We start from the raw sequence: 17,976 nt of genomic DNA, 5'->3' as shown, positions 1-17,976 counted from the left end.
CTTTGAATGAATGGATGGATGAATAAATGACTGGATATAAGAAGATGATGCTAGAAGTTTATTATCAAATAATTCTTTCTCCCCAGAGGGCCTCTTTTTCCTGAAATTCAGTTAAATCTGGGCTTTTCATTTCACATTAAGGTTGAGGCAAGAAGGAGCAGAGCCGTGATTTGGGTGTGGATGTTGGGGGACAGTAGCATGTCAGGTCCCGTCTGGCTCCTGTGACTGTCCGGTGGTATGGTTTGCATGTTTCTCACCTGTGCTCACACACTGCCTAGCACTTTTTTCTAACCAACTCTTCCCCCTCTTATGATGAGAGGCTCACTGGTCTACACAGTCCTATTGGCAGCATAGCGCCCTGGGTGAGGCCTATGTCCCTGCCTCTTCCTTTCTACACAGCTATTACCTGTTAAAGGGGGAGTTTCCTAGTTGTCACCTGGGCAGACAGTGGAGCTGGGAACCTGGCCAGATGTCAGGGTGCCACTAGAAGGAATTTAAGCCGGCATGGCCCAGGAAGCTGAGCCTTCTTGAAAAGGATGTGGGTGGACAAGCAGCCCTATGGTTTCCTCCAGGGGGTGGGGATCTCCTGTCCACAGCCTCTGAGTGGGACCTCATCCAAGTGGGAAGGGGAGAGACTGTTAGGTGAACTCCCACTGAAATGGGAAGCTGCAGCACCGGGCGTGGTGCGTGGACCAGAGCGGGTCATCGGCACCTCTCTCTTCTTTGTCCCCCTCCCTGTCGGGAATGCTACATGGACTTCGTGTGACATTTCCTGGAACCCATTCTGTGTTCACACTACAAGTCACATCTATGTTTTCAACACAAATTGATTTCAGAACACATTAGTGAACTATACAGCTATTTGAAATCAAGTTTTATTTCAGAATATATTCAGAGTGAAGATTTTTGAGTTATATGATGCCTTTATGGTTTGGAGAATACAAAAAAAAAAAAAAAAGTGCCCAGGCTCCCTTTGGGATGTTCTGGGTTTTGATCTAGCAGATAACATTCTACTCTGATAGTCATCCACCATTTTGATCGGCTCTGTTGTATTGCATTGTATTGCAATCGATAGCAGATACTCTCCCTACCTATCTTGTGTGACCCATCCTAGCATTACTATTATATTGAGTGGCTCATCTTTGCAATACCATTAAATTTTCATATCAATTTTTAGGATATGTAGTTTGATGGATCAATTTAAGTATTTAAAAGAAATAATAGAATAGTGAATAAAGAGAGGCGTGTATTTCAGTATTATCCAATATGAAATATATTCAATATATAAAAATTATATATATGTGCATTTTCATATATAGAAGCAAATCATTTGAGAGATGAGTTTTACTAAGAAAATACAATACAGTTCTATCTGGCAAGGATTTATGGAGGAATGATTATATCCCGGGCTCTGCCATTCCATAAAGTGCTGGAGATACAAAGATGAATAAAGTAGGACACCTGTCCTAATGGAGGTCATGGTACATCCGGGAGCCAGGCATGTGAAGAAACAACCATAAAGGAAAAAAAAAAATCACAAAGTAAAGAATGGACAAATTAAACTGCCCACTTTTGTACATCAAAAATATCATAAGCGGACTTCCCTGGTGGCACAGCGGTTAAGAATCCACCTGCCAATGCAGGGGACACGGGTTCGAGCCCTGGTCCGGGAAGATCCCACATGCCACAAAGCAACTAAGTCCGTACGCCACAGCTACTGAGCCTGCGCTCTAGAGCCCGCAAGCCACAACTACTGAGCCCATGTGCCACAACTACTGAAGCCCACACGCCTAGAGCCCGTGCTCCGCAACAAGAGAAGCCACCGCAATGAGAAGCCCGCGCACGGCAACGAAGAGTAGCCCCTGCTCGCCACAACTAGAGAAAGCCCGTGCACAGCAACGGAGACCCAACGCAGCCAAAAATAAATAAATTTATTAAAAAAAAAAATCATAAGCAAAATTATGATTAAAGAGCAAATCTGGGACATACTCAAAACTAATATGATCTAAAGAAGTATTTTAATATTTGAATAAACAGCTCTTGCAAGTGGATAAGAAAAAAATACCATCACCCCAATGGAAAACAGGGGAAAGACCTAATCATACAGTTCCCAGAATTGTATGTGTGACTGTACACACACACACACACACACACACATATACACACAAACATATGAAAAATTCAACTGTGTTGCTATTCAAAGAAAGAGAAATTGAAGCAACTATGCATTTACACCTTTTACAATAAAATATGGGTGGAGCAGTTGCTACCATGACAGGACAGAGGAGTGTAACAGCCATTTCCACCCTACTGGTGGGTTTGTTAATTAAAACATATCTTCTGGAGAATAATCTGCAATATGTACATAGAGCTTTAAAATATCCTCTCTTTTGTCCCAGCAGTTTTACTTGTAAGCATCCCTCCTAAGAGAATACACAGGTATATAGACAGAGATTAATGCACAATTAAGTTTTCTTAATTAAGAAAAAATTAAAACTACTGAATAGCCCAACAGTAGGAGGTTGAATGGTCATATAATCTGTTGTCCATCCTGACAGGCAATTACACTACTGTTAAAAGAGGGTTCCCTGGGCTTCCCTGGTGGCGCAGTGGTTGAGGGTCTACCTGCTGATGCAGGGGACACGGGTTCGTGCCCCGGTCCGAGAAGATCCCACATGCCGCGGACCGGCTAGGCCCGTGAGCCATGGCCTCTAAGCCTGCGCGTCCGGAGCCTGTGCTCCGCAACGGGAGAGGCCACAACAGTGAGAGGCCCGCGTACCGCAAAAAAATAAAATAAAAAATAAATAAATAAAGAGGGTTCCTGAAGAATGTTTAGCAGTGGTGAGGTCAGGTGCAGTAGAAGAAAGACCTCAATTGTGTATAAAAATAGGGGAAAATAGCGGAAGGAAATGTTTATTTTCTCATCTCTACATTTTATTTCTCAAAATTTTGACACTGAGTATGCATTATCTGGTAATTTAAAAATATCAATAAGTAAAACCTAAGAACTGAATTGATAATCATAATGCAATGTGAGTCGAGAATTATACAAAGGAGAGAAAGGCTTCCAGGAGATTGATCCGTTAATTCCACCTGATGAGTCAGGCAGAGAAAGCTAGGGAAAAGACGGATTTTAAAGACTGAGACATAATTTACCCTGTGGGAAAGGGAAAGAAGTTCATTTTGGGACCTCCAGGAGCATGTGTTGTGCAAATGACAGAAGCATAAACATACCTGGCATGTTGAAGGGATGAAATTGATCTGGTGTGACTGGACCATGCACTTTGCAAGGCACAGGGCTCAGCTGAATCAAGAAAGGTAAGAGATGCCAGGCTGTAAAAGGGTTTCCATTTTCAGGCCATGCTAAGGAGTTTAAGCATCAAAACCTAACCACAGAGTCTGGAAGACTCACAGCTGAATGCTGATTGGGAAAGACACACACACACGCACACACACACACACACACACACAGAGTAAGATAAATTTCATAACACAAATCAAAGCAAAAGCATACATATAAATATAGGTACAAATGCTTTTCAGAAAACATCTTGGGGAGGGGGTAAAAAAATCAGTGTTTTCTCTATGATAAAATTCAAAGAAAACCACGGTAGGAAAAGAATTACCATACTTAAAAATACTGTTTTTTCCCCATCGTTAACTCTTCCCTGTCCTTCAAGGCTTCCCAGCCTTCAATAAATCTGTTGGAGAGGCTATTCCTGAGCAACTCTTCCCATAGCAGCTGTTCCTTCCTCCTGGTTATCTATTAGTGATCACTAATTAGATTGTAGACTTCATACAGACAGTGAAGAGACCTACCGTACATGCCATTGTATCCCCAGCACCTAGTAAACAGAGCATGCTTATACTCCAATAAAGATGTTAAAAAAGAAAAAAAAGTAAAAGAAACAAAACGCAGAACTAAGAAAGGAAAGGTTAGTGACTAGTTAGGGTAAGTTTAAGTTTAAATTTACTCAAAAATAGAGTAATACTATTTTGATTGCTGTAACTTTGAAATATAATCTTTCTCAAGATTTAAAACAAAAACAAAAACACAGCATGCTCAGTCACAGTGCCTACCTGAATGAATTCACCATGCCCCTGCATGTGAAAGGCTTTATCAGCATTCAGGAGGCTGGCTACTTCTGTAACTTCTCATGACTCAGACCACTCCTAGTTTAGGAATAAATGCAGGCATGCTGGAATGGGGTGATAGCACCTTTTATACACATATGGGTGTTCATTTTGAAATTGTTTTTAAGCTTGGAGACAAAGAGTGGCTAGATAACACTTTGCTTGTGGTTAGGCAGTCAGAAGCCCTGGGCTTCTGCCACAGAGGCTTCTCATTTAGCCTCTGCCACAGATTCCCCAAGTGGTATTATTGATAGTTTTGCTTTGTTCCTTCAGTTTCCCCCCCTGAGCTAAGAGGCTCTGAACTTCCTCTGAGTGGCTGATTCTAGCATCCCACCACAGGATTGCTTACCTACCTCATGATCTCTAGTGCAAAGTACAGCAGGAAGCAGCAGCTGATAAATGCTTGATGGCTTGTTCATCAAAATGTCTGTTAGAGGTCTTCCCTGGTGGCGCAGTGGTTGGGAGTCCGCCTGCCGATGCAGGGGACACGGGTTCGTGTCCAAGAAGATCCCACATGCCGCGGAGCGGCTGGGCCCGTGAGCCATGGCCGCTGAGCCTGCGCGTCCGGAGCCTGTGCTCCGCAACGGGAGAGGCCACAGTGGTGAGGGGCCCGCGTACTAAAAAAGAAAAAAAAAAAAAGTCTGTTAGATTAGAATTCTTTACGTTTTGAGACTGATAACACCATCCTATAAAGTTTCTGGGAAGTTCTTGAAGAAAATCTAGTTTTCTTCCAGTGTGACAGGGGATTTTTTACAACTGTACTTCAGTGGGAGAGTCCATGGTTTCCTCTGGGAACTCTCTATCCCTTTATTAGGGTAATAGCATAATATGAAACACAGTTAGCCCTCTGTATCCCCTGCATTCATGGATTCAAACAACTGCAGATCAAAAGTACTTGGAAAACAATTCCAGAAAGTTCCAGAATTCAAAGCTTGAATTTGCTGCATGCCAGCAACTATTTACATAGCATTTACATTATATTAGGTATTATAAGTAACCTAGAGATGATTTAAAGCATATAGAAGGGTGTCTGTAGATTATATGCAAAATCTGCACCATTTTATACAAGGGACTTGAGCATCCATGGATTTTGGTATCCGCAGGTGGGGTTCCTGGAACCAGTCCCCCTCAGATACCAAGGGACAACTGCAGTGTTTCTGCTGATGCTAATACTGAAGGTATTCTATCCCCACTGATATATTAAGTGTTCCTGCTGCCACCAGGAACACCGATGTATCACATGTCTCAAGCAGAAGGCAGAGGTTTTGAGCTCAATAAATATATTCATATTTACTCCATAGCAGGGGTCTGTGCATTGTTTTTCTACACATGGAAACAGCAGAGTGAGGGCAAGAAACTGTGAAGTCTTGTAGACAAACACCATCACAGATTTAGCTCCCTTGATTTCACTCTCAGTGTTGGGGCGATTCCTTTGACTTTTATATATTGTCAGGATATATATCTATATCTAGGGATAGACATGGAAGTGATTTCCAGAAGAATGAACAGACGACACCATAATTTGCTTTCAGTGATAATGCATCTCCTGGGGGTGGGGGTTTCTCAAGCAAGTGATTATAGTCCGCAAATCAGAGGATCAACATAATTGCCACCTCCTGCTTCAGAAACACTTGAACTAAATGTCTCTGTGTTTCCATACCTGTGAATGATGTGGACGTGGGTGTTAAGCACACAGAGAACGTACAGATGCATTTCTGGCCAACGTAAATTGAAGTGAAGATATTTGAGAAGAGTAGGCTTTATCCTTGATAGGAAGAGGTAAGATGCTGCAAAGTCTTGAAGATGAATGGAAGAGTGAACTACATAATGTTAAAGCTGTTTTATCTGTCCCATCAAATATGTGGGAAGCTTGATATTGCTGAGGTCTATAGCTGTCTAATGACTTAGTATTTAATTTAAAAGGATTTCCTCCTTTAAGCGTGTGGTGTTGATTGTAAAAACCTGTACACTTCCTCTTAAGGTACCTCATAATTCACTTTCTTCATTGTCTTAACTGCAAGAAGCTTGTTAGGATACTGTGTGGGTGAGATGTAGCATTTACTAATTTTATTTTTCCTTTCTTTTCTCAGTTGCCATTGTGTTTTTGCATTTGAGTACCACCTGTATAATCAGCCTATGCAATAGCTTCAGTTTCATTGTTATCATCCTCTTTACATTAAATTTTCACTTTTCCGCCACAGGCGCCTTATGGTAAAAAAAAAAAACATTTTCTTCTGGAGCCAAGAAAGGAAGTACACACGTGTAATGAGCTTCTGTATCGTGCCAGGCTCTTTGCTCCATTAGCTCATTTTACCCCTGTGTAATCATCAATAAAGATGCTTATACCCATTTTTTCCTCAGATAAGAAAACTGACATTTAAAGGGATTAAGTGATTTTCAGGTGTTCATATGTTGGAATGGAAGTTACACCTGCCGGTGGCTTTACTTCTTCGTGACCTTTGCATAGAGTGTTTGCTGAGGAATAAGAGCCTACGGGATGTTTTTTTCCACTTAGAAATAACGTGGTGTTATGGAAAGTGCATGGAATGTGCAGTCAGGCAGGTCTGGGTCCCACTTATACTCCTGATTCTCCCTAGATGCCTGTTGGAGATTGGTTAGACTCTCTTGAGTCTTAGTTGCGCCTTAAAAAATGGGGTTGGCCAGAGCTCTCTTTCCATGTGTCTGCAGGATTAGAAATACCACTCTCCCAGGATGGGCTGGATCAGAGGGAGCTATTCTTCTTGCTCTCTCTTTTTTTTTTTTTCTCCACCCATCCTCCGTTTTTTCAGTCTGTGAGCCATTGTTGGAGGTTACTGATGGCTTCTCCAGGTGGAAAAGCAGCTCAGTGAGCCCCAGAGAAGGAGGGTTTTCTTTTTCGGTCTGTCGGCATCACCCTGTAAAAGAGAAGAGAAGAAGCAAAGACAGCCATGCCTTTCAAGCCAGGATACAGGAATTGGAAGAGGGGTTTGTAGACGATAAATCAAAGAAAATAGTCTAGAATTGGTGCAAACGAAATTTGAGCTTAACAAGTGCTGGAGTGGTGAGGCGGGATTTGTGCTCCTCTAGCTGAAACGCAAGTACTGTACCTCCAGGGGGAAGGCAGCTTGTTGGCAAATTCTCGGAGGCACAGCAGTACTAATCTCATCCTGCCTGGGATCGGGGACTCATAGCCTTTCTCAAAGGCAGAGCTCTAGGCAGTCAGTCAATGCCCCTTCTTTCCCGGCACACCTCCCTTACCAAAAATATCAGGTACTGTGTACTGAGCCCCACCACAAACCGGGCGCTCGACTACAACAGGGGAAAATTACAAACAAGTGTATATCCATGGAGCTCCTTATTAATGTTCAACTTCTTGGGTGTTTTTTTGGACTTTGGGAAAGGTAATGTTATTGTTTGTGTATCATACAAAAGTACATATATATGAATTATCTCACAGCAACAATTTAACCTTCATGACAGTCCCCTAATCATGTACATTTTGTAGATGAGACCGCCTGTTCAGAGAGGTTAAACAGCTGCCTCAAGGTCACGCAGCTATTTGGGACACAGCTGGTCCATTCAGTGCCATGTGGTCTACACTGGCTTTGCAGTAGCACCTTGTCCAGGGACAGTATCCTGGGAGCATCGGGCTGTGCCCGTTTCATCAAAAGAGATAAATCTGCAGGGCTGTATTGCTTGTTAGAGGTAGATTCTCCTGAAATACCCTTTTAGCTATACTGTGAAAGCCAGTGATTCAAAGATCCTTGCCAAAGGATCATCATAAATCCTGTTTAGACAGAGAAATCCCTGAAGGAAGAAAGGTTCTTTGCAGTGGCCCACAGCCTGGAGCAATAGTGTCCAGAAGAGGGAAATTTGCAACAATGCTTGAATGAGAGCCAAGGGGCTTGTTTACATGGGCAGGGGCACAGATGGCCCCATAAGTAGGATTTGATGAAGAGTGCCCCTCCCCCCACAGGAGAGTGGGTAAGGGCTTTTGGACAGTGCTGCTGAGTGGCCACTGTCACATGTGGATTCTTATAATCCTTGGCCTGAGTTGCTATGTCTCATTCAGAGACAAGCAAGCTTGTCTGATATTCTGTCCCAGACCTTGGTGAAAATTAAAGGCGTGGCTGACAGCCATTTCTTCCAGTCTTCTCTTCTCCATCCTTTTAGTCTAGTGAGGCTGGCAGGCCAGTCTGGCAGTATACACCCCCCAAATGGTGGAGAGATGAGCAGATCACCAGACACACAAGCTTTTCCTTCTGTGAAATCAGTCTGCTCGTGTTTGCCAGGATCCACCACGTGTAGGACCCAGTGCTCTGTGCTACAGGGTGTGGGATACGAGGGAGGAGAACGGTAAACTTTGTGTGTGAGTGTGTGTGTGTGTGTGTGTGTGTGTGTGTGTGTGTGTGTGTTTAGGGGTGCTTTCTTCCTTTTGAAAGGATATTTCCAGGTACATGCATTTTAATAAAAAATATATTAACCATTTCTTCCACCCAAGGATGGAAGATGCTTTAATATCACCATAATAAGTTTTGCATTATTCTGTATAACAATTAGGAAAGGCTTACACAGAAAAATACTATTTTGAACACACACCTTCTGAGACAGGGTTGGACTTGGAAACAGAGGTGAAAATTACACACAGCGTACATCCATGGGAGCTTCTTATTGATGTTTAACTGCTTGGGTGCTTTTTTTGGACTTCAGGAAAAGTAATGTTATTTTTCACGCGTCGTACATAAATCTATATGAATTATCTCACAGCAACAATCCTATAAGGTAGACACCATTAGTATCACATTCCAAATTTTAAAAAAAAGAAGGTTCAGAGCAGTTAAGTCACATGCCTGAGGTCACACAGCTAATATGTGAAGGAACCGTCACCTGGACCCCAGGTTACTAAGTCCAAAGCACCTGTGTTCTTGCTCCTCCCTGGAATTTTACGGAAGGGCAGTGAAAGAGTTAATTCGGGCATGTCGAACTAGTGCTGCTTTATTACTGTCATCAGCAACTTATTCCCTACGGAGCCTGGGTGTTTTTGCAGTGCTAACTGATGCACACCCCCATCCTGTCCTTTGTGACATTCCTGTGCCTGCTTCCACAGCCAGGCAGAGGAACAAGGGAAATAGGAAGTTAAATGAACTCCCCAAAGGGCAGTCACCAGAAGTCAATGGGTATTTGCTTTATTCTATTTGTTTGATTTAGAACAAAACAAAACAACGAATGTTCCCTGCCTCTGGGTCCAAGGACTTAGCAGCAGATTTAACAACAGAGGTTCCCATGAATAATGAAAGAATTTCCAAGTTGTCTGAAAATGACCATGACATCAAAGAGACACACCAAAATGAAGCTCAGGTGTTTACTTCCTTTCCCAAGTGACCCAAGCCTCAGCAGCATCATATCCATCACCTGGGCTCTTATTAGATATGCAGGGCCTCGGCCCCCTCGCCCACATCTGCTGGAGCAGAACTACATTCTACTACTGTCCCCAGGTGACATGCCCAGTACCTCCCAGCCAAGGCCAGGGCCAGGATGAAGTGAGGGAGTCACTCAACAGGGTCTAAAATTTGAGTGCCCCAAAATGCAGTGATCAACATGAGCAATTATTTAATGCAATATTTTAAAAATAGTTTTTAAAAGTTTTAAAGGTAGCTGAACATCTGCAGTATTCTCCTTTCTGGATCCTTGGGGGAGAGGGCAGGAGAAAAGGCTAGAGAAGGTCTGGGAGTTTTGATTTCTTGTTTTCTCTAGATAGTCTGAGTTTTCAGCAAGAGAAATTGCATTGAGTTGTTTCTATTTTGGTCTGCATACCTCTATATTATTGGATTTTCCATAACTGTAATTATAGACAAAGAATGTACCATTATAACCTGAACATTTGAGTTCCAAGTTCAGTTCGACTGCCGAACATAGATCATACTAATGACGATGATAATGATCACAGTAAGTAGGTAACGTTTATCGAGGCCTTGCTGTATGCTAAGTGCGTTACATGAATGAACTTACTTCATTTTTACAAGAGCCCTATGAGGGAGGTACCGTTTTTATCTCCACTTTAGATATGAGGAGATGGAGGGATACAGAAGTTAGGTAGCTTGTCTGAGGTTGTCCAGTTCGTAGTAACTACAGGAGGACAAATTCAGATCCAGGCAACTCGCTCCAGAGACTGCTCTCTTTACTGCTTTACAAATCTACAAATAAAATGTGAAAAATGAATTTATATGGTATCCAAAGTTATAAAGCAAATTTATGCACGCTTTTATTCCTTCAGTGTGCAAGTATTAGGTTGCCAAGTGTCTTTATTTTGAAAATGTCCCTTTTTACATTTGTTTATGTTAAAATGCTCTTTAATAAAACAATGAAATGAGAGTAATAGACGATAGTAGTTGCCTTTTAAAAATGTCCATAAAATTTTGGCTGCCATTTTCTTTTTAATTAAGCCAGGAGTGGGTTGGGGAGAAGATGCTTTTTAGTTGGAGGGAAGACAAATATTTCAGGGTCCTCCTTGCTATGCCAGCAGCACCTATGAGCCCAAGTGGGCCCCATGTGGCCCTGCCCCGCCCCGTCTTTGCTTCTGCTGCAGCCCCTGCTCTTGCCTCTCCGGCTGGTGTCTGTGTGGAACTCATTAGCAGTGGGTGTGTGTCTCGCCACAGTGGCTCATTCTCAGGGCTGCCAGCAATGCCAGGGATCGGGGCCGCCTCTCTGGCTGTCCTGGGAGGCTGTCTCTCTGGGCTGTCCAGTACAAAGCTGGGCTGCACCCTCTCATGGCCCTGCAGACTTCGGTGTCCCCACAGGAGGTGTCCTAAGATCGAGGAGGAAAGGTGCCTTGGAGATGGCATTGCCACCACCGGATCCTGCCTCTCAAGGAAGACTCTAGGTGGCCAGCTGCAGCTCGGTGACCTTCGTGGTGGTGGAGTGAGTAGGCACTGGATTTAATGCGCCTGGCCTCTCCATCTGCCAGCCCGGGGGGGAAGATGCCAGCGACGCTGGCCGGCCTGGATGAGGGACAGGAATAGTGGCACAGAGATCCCAGCAAAGGGAACTGGCTTTTGTGGACACAAGCTCAGTGCCGTTTTATGTATGCCTTGCCCACGCTGTTGCAGCTGTCCCCTCCGTACCTCTCTGTGTGCTGTGCACTGTTTCTATACCTGCTACTCATGTCCTGACCTCCATACGATTCAGGGTTTGTTTTTAATTCTGGCTTGGGCGTTGCTGCTGCCAAAGTCAAGGCTCAAGTCTCAGCCTGGACTGTTGATCCTATGTTAGGAGTTTCCAAAAGTTTGTTTTGGCCCAGCTGTGAGAGAACTGACGTGGGCTGGGCCCCGTTGCCAGATTGTGGTGCCTGGGGACATGCACTTGGGGCATTCTTTCCATCTCTGTCTTTGTCTGGTCTCCTCCTCATTAAATCTTCCTGGGTCTGTGGAGCTGACTACCAATTGGTGCCTGACCTACTTACAGGGAGCCACCACGTTCCTCTTTACTCATCATAATAAATGGATCATAACGGCTGGTTCACTGTGGTTCAAAGTGGACTCTTATTTTAGAGTCATTTCTACCTCCTTGGGGTGTGTATTTCTGCATGTGCATACATACATGTATTCATGTGTGTGGATGCACGTACATCCAGGTGTGCGGGTGCGTGTGCGTGCTGTGCAGCTGCCTGAATGAAGGCTGGCGTTTTCCATTGCTATGTTGGGATTTTGCTTTTGGACAGCAGTCCCGTTGCTTTGTATCGCAGACTAGTTAAAGGGCCCGCTGTTTTCCCTGCGTCCACCCCCTTTCATTTTCTACTTGGAGCACTTTCTCTCAAGCCCGGGTGCTCACATTTTCTGCTCTTGGTGTCAGCTCTGTTTGCCTCTCTTCTGCCAAAGGGCACCATGGAGTTACTCAAAGGACCTTTTGAACTGTTTGTTCGGTGAATGAAGAGCTCATTCGGGACAGTTACTGGGACAGCACATGCTTCCAACTGGTCCCTGACTCATGCCTTTTGGCTTCTGCCTCTGCTGATCTCAGAAGCCACATGGGATGTTGGTTTTGTCGGTGTATCCCGGTGTCTGACCTTTTCAACACCATTTTATCATGCATTTTGAAAGATACTTTCCCCCTAACAAACTGCATTTATAAAGTAACAACCAATCTGTGTTCTCATTTTTAATTAATCATATATACATAATTGTCAATCAGAGTTTCCAATCAGTATGAGTTAATCAGAGTTAACATTTATTTATTTACCAAGCACCTTCTATATGGCTGACCTATGCCAGGTGCTGGGGATAGAAAATTGAACAAGATTAGCGGGAGTCTTAGTGGGAGTTTCCAAAATATAATATTCCTGTTAACTCATCATTTTAATTTGGGTAAAATTTACTGAGCGCCCTTTGTGTGTTTGGAGTGGTGCCGAGTGCCTCGAGTGTATCACCTCTTTACCTGCTCAGAGCGACCCGGTGAGTTAGGCATTAGAGACACACCACTTTTCACGTGAGGAAACTGACAAGAGTTACAGAGTTGAGTCATTCGCTCCAGGTCACCCATTTAATTACAAGGCAGAGGATTTGAACTCAGGATTATAATACTCTAAAGCTTTCCCATGGATATTTCAGTCACCAACTCCCTGAATTCCTTCCTTTTCTTTTCTACTGGGTAGGCGTTTGCTTTTGTGGGCAGGAGAGTGCCCTATGTTTTCTCCATGTTCTACTGCTTCTAGTTTAGGATTTTCCCCTCAGTTTTACTGAGATATAATTGACATATAACATTGTACTAGTCCAAGGTGTACAATATAATAATTTGATATAAGTATACACTGCAAAATGATTACCACACTTAATTAACATCAATCACCTCACAGTTACAAATTTTTGTTCTTGTGATGAGAACTTTTAAGATCTACTCTCTTCGCAACTTTCAAATATATAATACATGATTGAAGTCTCTGTTTATAGTTTAGTTTGAAGTCTCTGAATGAGTCTGTTCAACAAATGAGTCTGTTGCCTCATAGAATAAATGGAGCTTCAAGTTTCCTAAGACATTCAACTTACTCACCTCCTGATTGCTTAGATGGGGAAACTGAGTAGCAAAGAGGCTTGCCCGTGGTCACAGTGTCAGCATCTGAGCTTGAACTCAGCACCCCTGACGTGCAGGCCAGTTGTGTTGATCACAGCACATTTCCTTGTTACTGGCTAATTTATTCTGAGCTACGTGGCACATCTCAAGATATCTTCTGGGTACTTCTATCCAGGCGTGAGGTTAGAGCAGCCAAAATTAGATGATGATGCAAGCTCACTAAGTGCAAGGTCTAATTTTGTCCACCCCTTTGTCCCCAGTCTCCAGCACATTCCCACGTCCACCGTAGGAGGTCAGCAGGTGTGTGTTGGATGAATGAACTGGATGAAATGAAGGGGGGCCTCCAGGGATAATCCTCTCGTGCTATCTTTTTGGTAGTTGCTGACCTCCCTTCTTGGATTCTTCCATACCACAGGGTACTTTAGAATCAAATTGATGGTATCCTTATTTAATTTGACACTTCGATGATTCAGTCATTTAGTATCGTAAACTATTTTCCTGTTTCTATTTTGGAATAAACTGGCTGGTTCTTTTGGTACCTCTTGACAGAATAGGGTTTTTTTTTGTTTTTTGTTTTTTGGGGTTTTCTTTGGCTGTACCGGAAATTGATAGAGGGATCTCAGTTATTAGACCACTAGTTCACTTTGGGTGTGGCCAGCTCACATACCTTCCTTGCGAGAGAGACACTTCGAGTTGCATGATGAGACTATAAAATTACAAATTTATGTCTAGGACAGATAATATTTTTTTAAATTATAAAGAAATGAGGAGGAGAGGAAAAAAAAAAACACTCATGGTTCATTCACTCTGACTCATAAATTGTCCTTATTTTTCTCCTCCCTTCCAGTACTCAACTTAGTCAGGAATATTTTTACATCATCATAATTGGAGTAAAGACTGTGTTTCATAATGAACCACATTGAAATATCCCAACATGTTCTTCCACATTGCTTTACAATTCACATAATTTCAGCTTTGGGGAAGGACTGCTATTTCATGCAGGGTGTATACTGTGTCTTACTTAAAAATTGTTCTATTACAAGAAGGCAATTTTGGCTTTATGTGAATAGAAAGATTTAATTCTTATTGGGAATCTGGGTGAAATAAAACGGGATTAGAAAAGATTTGCAATACCTAGAAGGTCCTGTACTTCAAGTCAGTTATTCCATATCCATCAGCTTGTTAAAGCTCAAATGCTCTGTTTCCTTAAAGAAAAAAAAAAGGACACTTGAAACATGCATAGAGAAGCCTAGAATTGGTCAATACCAGAATTGTTTTGGTCCTTTTTCTAGTTTTAATAATTCAGATAGTTAAGATGCCTTTAAAAGCAAGCATCTTTCCTGATTGCCAGGAGCATTTTCCTCATTTCTGAAGATGGGTAGCATTTAACTGACAGGCAAAACCACCACAGCAATAAACATTGAAAGCTGAGTACTTAGGAAAGCTGACCTGGTCTTTAAACTTCTTCAGGAAAAACAATCAGAAAGGCAGAAAACAGCTGAAGTAAATCCATCTGCTCACGTTCAGGTCAAAAGCCTGTGAGGATTAGTCCTTAAAGGACGTTATGGGGTTTTAGGGGATGTGGCTGCAGAAGTGATCTGGTGACGAGCTGACTTGGAAGAGAAGGTTGGGAGAGCTGTCATTAATTCTGTTTGTGTCGTAATTCGGCAAGGTCACTGGAGAGGATCTTCCTTAGGCCACTAAAAATAGACAGTCTAAATAGATCCAAGCATGCTGTCATCTCTCCTCTCCTTTCCTTTCGTCGTGTCTTATTTTGGGAGCTCTCTTCATTCTTCTCACCCGCCTGCCTCCTCTGTCACTCTGCGCTTGCTTTGGATAAGCCATTTGTCCACGTGTGTCGGGCATGAGATGGAAGGCAGGGAATGTCAGGACCCCCGCTCACCTTGCAGCTATCAGATCCATCCTCCTTCCATCCTCCTTCCCTCCCCCTACCTTTCTGTCTCACCTTAACTTGGCCCCCCAATTCTATGTGTTTATCTCTGCAAAGAAACTGGCACATAGAACTACTCAGTATGTAATTATTGTATGTAACTACTCAGTATGTAATTATTGAATCAGTGAAGGAAAGAATAAATGAATGAATGGTGAGAGCTGTGGAGAAGGCAGTGTTCTAGTAAGGGAACAGTGGGGCTAGGAAGACCTCTCTCTCCCTTCAGTGTACATCCCATTACTGTTGTAATACCCTCCTCTTTCCAATCCCTTGTGCCCACCCCCACTTCCTATGTAATATGTCACCTGTTCACGTATGTGTTCTCTCTGTCTAGTCATCTGTCTGTTGTTGTGTACATCTGTCCCTATCTAAACATGCACATCCACTCAGCATGAGGTTCTGTAAAAATTCCAAGGAGTCATTTAACTCCTGGATTCATTATTTCTATTTTTCCCCTCTTGATTCTGTGAATTTCATGCAGATGTTTGTGAACAAAATCTTACTCCCAACCCTGCTATGTATAAAATGGACAAACCAGAGCCTGTGTGAATTAAATAGAAGAAAGGAGGAAGCTGTGGGGATCCCAGAACCCTCCACCCATACTGCCCTCACCCACCATAGCCTGCAGTAGCCTTTGGGGTATCTGGGAATTACCCAGTCTCTGCTAAACACGATTAATAGAATCACTGGATTAGATCACCACCGAGTTTCCATTTTGCCCTTACATCCCGTGATTTGTGATGTCCCTCAAACTTCAAGTCTGCGTCTCTGTGTTTAAGATTTGTAGCAAATGCAGATAATCATGCAGTGGGTGCTATAGGAGCTAAAATTACTGCAGACAACAGAGCTTCCGCTCTTCATAAGCTCACAGGGATTGGGGGTGGCAGACAAATCTAATTATTCCCTAAAACAATGAGGTATCCTAGGACTTAAGGCCAAAATGGTTGATAAAGATTATAAGCAGTAGGTATTGCCTCTCATTCCATCAGATATTGATTGAGCATCACAGATGATTTAAAGGGATCCTAAGATTCAAACCATCTTAAATGTTCTGTGTCATTCGTCACTACGGTTTGCTGTTTATTTTTCTGTTCACATCCTAACTCTGCAGAAATAGCGGCTGTGCTGTTTGTACTCTCGGGTCCTGAGTAGGATCTGGCACATAGCAGATACTCAAGAAACATTGATGGACAGGTTGAATGGTTGGTAGGGATGATGCTGTGATGAGCTGTGTGTGTAAAGTTGGGAAAGGAAGGTGAATTATCAGAAGGTAATCATTTTGTTAGGGCCTTGGAGGACAAGAAGTTTATAAAGATGAAAATGCATTCTGTGTAAGGCAAAAGCGGGAGCAGTGGTAGGGAAGAGTGAGATCATATATGGTAAGTTGAGCAAAAAAAGATCAGTTCCTGGAAGGAGCTGCCCTAGGTGAGGCTGAAGGCCGGCTGAGCTCGCTCATGAAGGGCCTTCCCTGGGGGTCAGGGTGAGGTGAGTATGGAAGTCCTGCAGTCAGATTGCCTGGGTTTGAAGCCTTATAAGCTGGGAGACTGGGGTACATTAACTCAGCCTCTCTGTCTTATGTTTCTCCATTTTCAAATTAATGTGACGATCCCTGTAAGCACAGAACCTAGAACAAAGCCGCCTTGCTTGTTGTTAAAAACAGAAGAGGCCAACCCAAGGAGACATTCGATGCTTTGAAATCAGGAGTGGCACAAGCAGACTCATGGTGTAGAGGGAGCATGTAGCAGCGTGTGGAGGATGGACTGGCTCTCAAGTCCTCCTGGGAGAAAGATGCTGCCTGCATCCTCCCCTTCCTTCCCTTGCCTGCTAGAGACTCTGAGTGTCCTCCATGTGCCGGCACTGCCAAATAATTCTAGTTCCATTACGTTTACTCTCAGGATATTGCTCGTTGCCTAAGGCAGGGTCATCTATGTGAGAACCAATGGGATAAATAACTGTCTGGCATCAGTATCTGGAATGGCTGTGATCTAACTGAGGACCAGTTCTCCCTTCGTGGGCACGTGGTCTTGCACCTGATCGTGTTTTCCTGTCCCTTTGTGTGACGCAGCCCTGGCAAGTGTATGACTTCTTAGCCAGAGCTCTGCCTGTGAACCTTGGCTCAAATTATTTGATGCTGTCATCTCTCCTTTTCTCACTTTTGTTATGTAAAGCAGCACTATATGTTTTCTGTGCTACATGCATCTTTGCAGGCAGCCTTAAATTCCCTTTGGAATGAAATGGGATGTGCATGGGATGTGCACAAATGCATGCGCGTAAATAAAATGGGATGTGCGTAAAATGCATGACGTGAATTGTAGAGAGAGGCAGGGTGGGTTCTGTGCCCAGTGAGTTTTCAACCTAGTTTCTTCTCCAGGAAGACCTAGGTTCCTGGAGATTTCTAGACTCTGCTCTCACCTCCACCACCAGGTGGGGACTGACGTTTGTCTCTTCCTGTCATTCTGTCTCTGCCCTTGGAAGAGAACCAAGGTCATTCCCCTCACACATGATCTGACACGGGGTATTGATGAGGATCCTGCAGAGAAACTGTGGGATGTCTGGGGCAGGGTCTCTGTGGGCCCTGCTCATCACCCACTGGCCACTCGGGGCCTCAGTCTCTCCTTCCAGAAAATAATTGCAGCGTGACGGATCAGCGTCCCCTCCTTCAGTCATTCATGTTTGTCTTCACAATATCTGGGTACCACCCACACCGTTATTTACTTAATATGTTCTTTTGACTCATTCTGCTTCCCTTAAGTATTTTTAAAGAAAATTGTATCATTATCATTGATGGCAAACTAGTACCTCTTATCATAAAGAGAAGGTAACCCCCAAATAGGTAAAATTAAAAGGAA

General features: G+C 43.3%; 1 protein-coding gene across 8 annotated transcripts in view; it reads left to right on the top strand.

Moving 5' to 3' along the window:
* CDH11 (cadherin 11) overlaps window positions 1–17,976 on the top strand; it is a 146,634-nt gene that overhangs the window by 32,768 nt on the left and 95,890 nt on the right. The window contains exon 1 of one of the 8 annotated variants that reach the window (XM_060000323.1): window positions 10,842–11,031. The exons of the other annotated variants lie outside the window; for them this stretch is intronic. The gene's annotated coding sequence lies outside the window, so the exon portion shown is untranslated. Of the gene's footprint in view, window positions 1–10,841; window positions 11,032–17,976 lie in introns of those variants that run through there. 8 annotated transcript variants of the gene reach the window in all.

This window comes from Delphinus delphis, chromosome 20 (assembly GCF_949987515.2).
Source record: "Delphinus delphis chromosome 20, mDelDel1.2, whole genome shotgun sequence".
Taxonomy (NCBI): domain Eukaryota; kingdom Metazoa; phylum Chordata; class Mammalia; order Artiodactyla; family Delphinidae; genus Delphinus; species Delphinus delphis.
The sequence above is the reverse complement of the archived record's forward strand: the minus strand, read 5'-3'. Positions and strand labels throughout refer to the sequence as shown.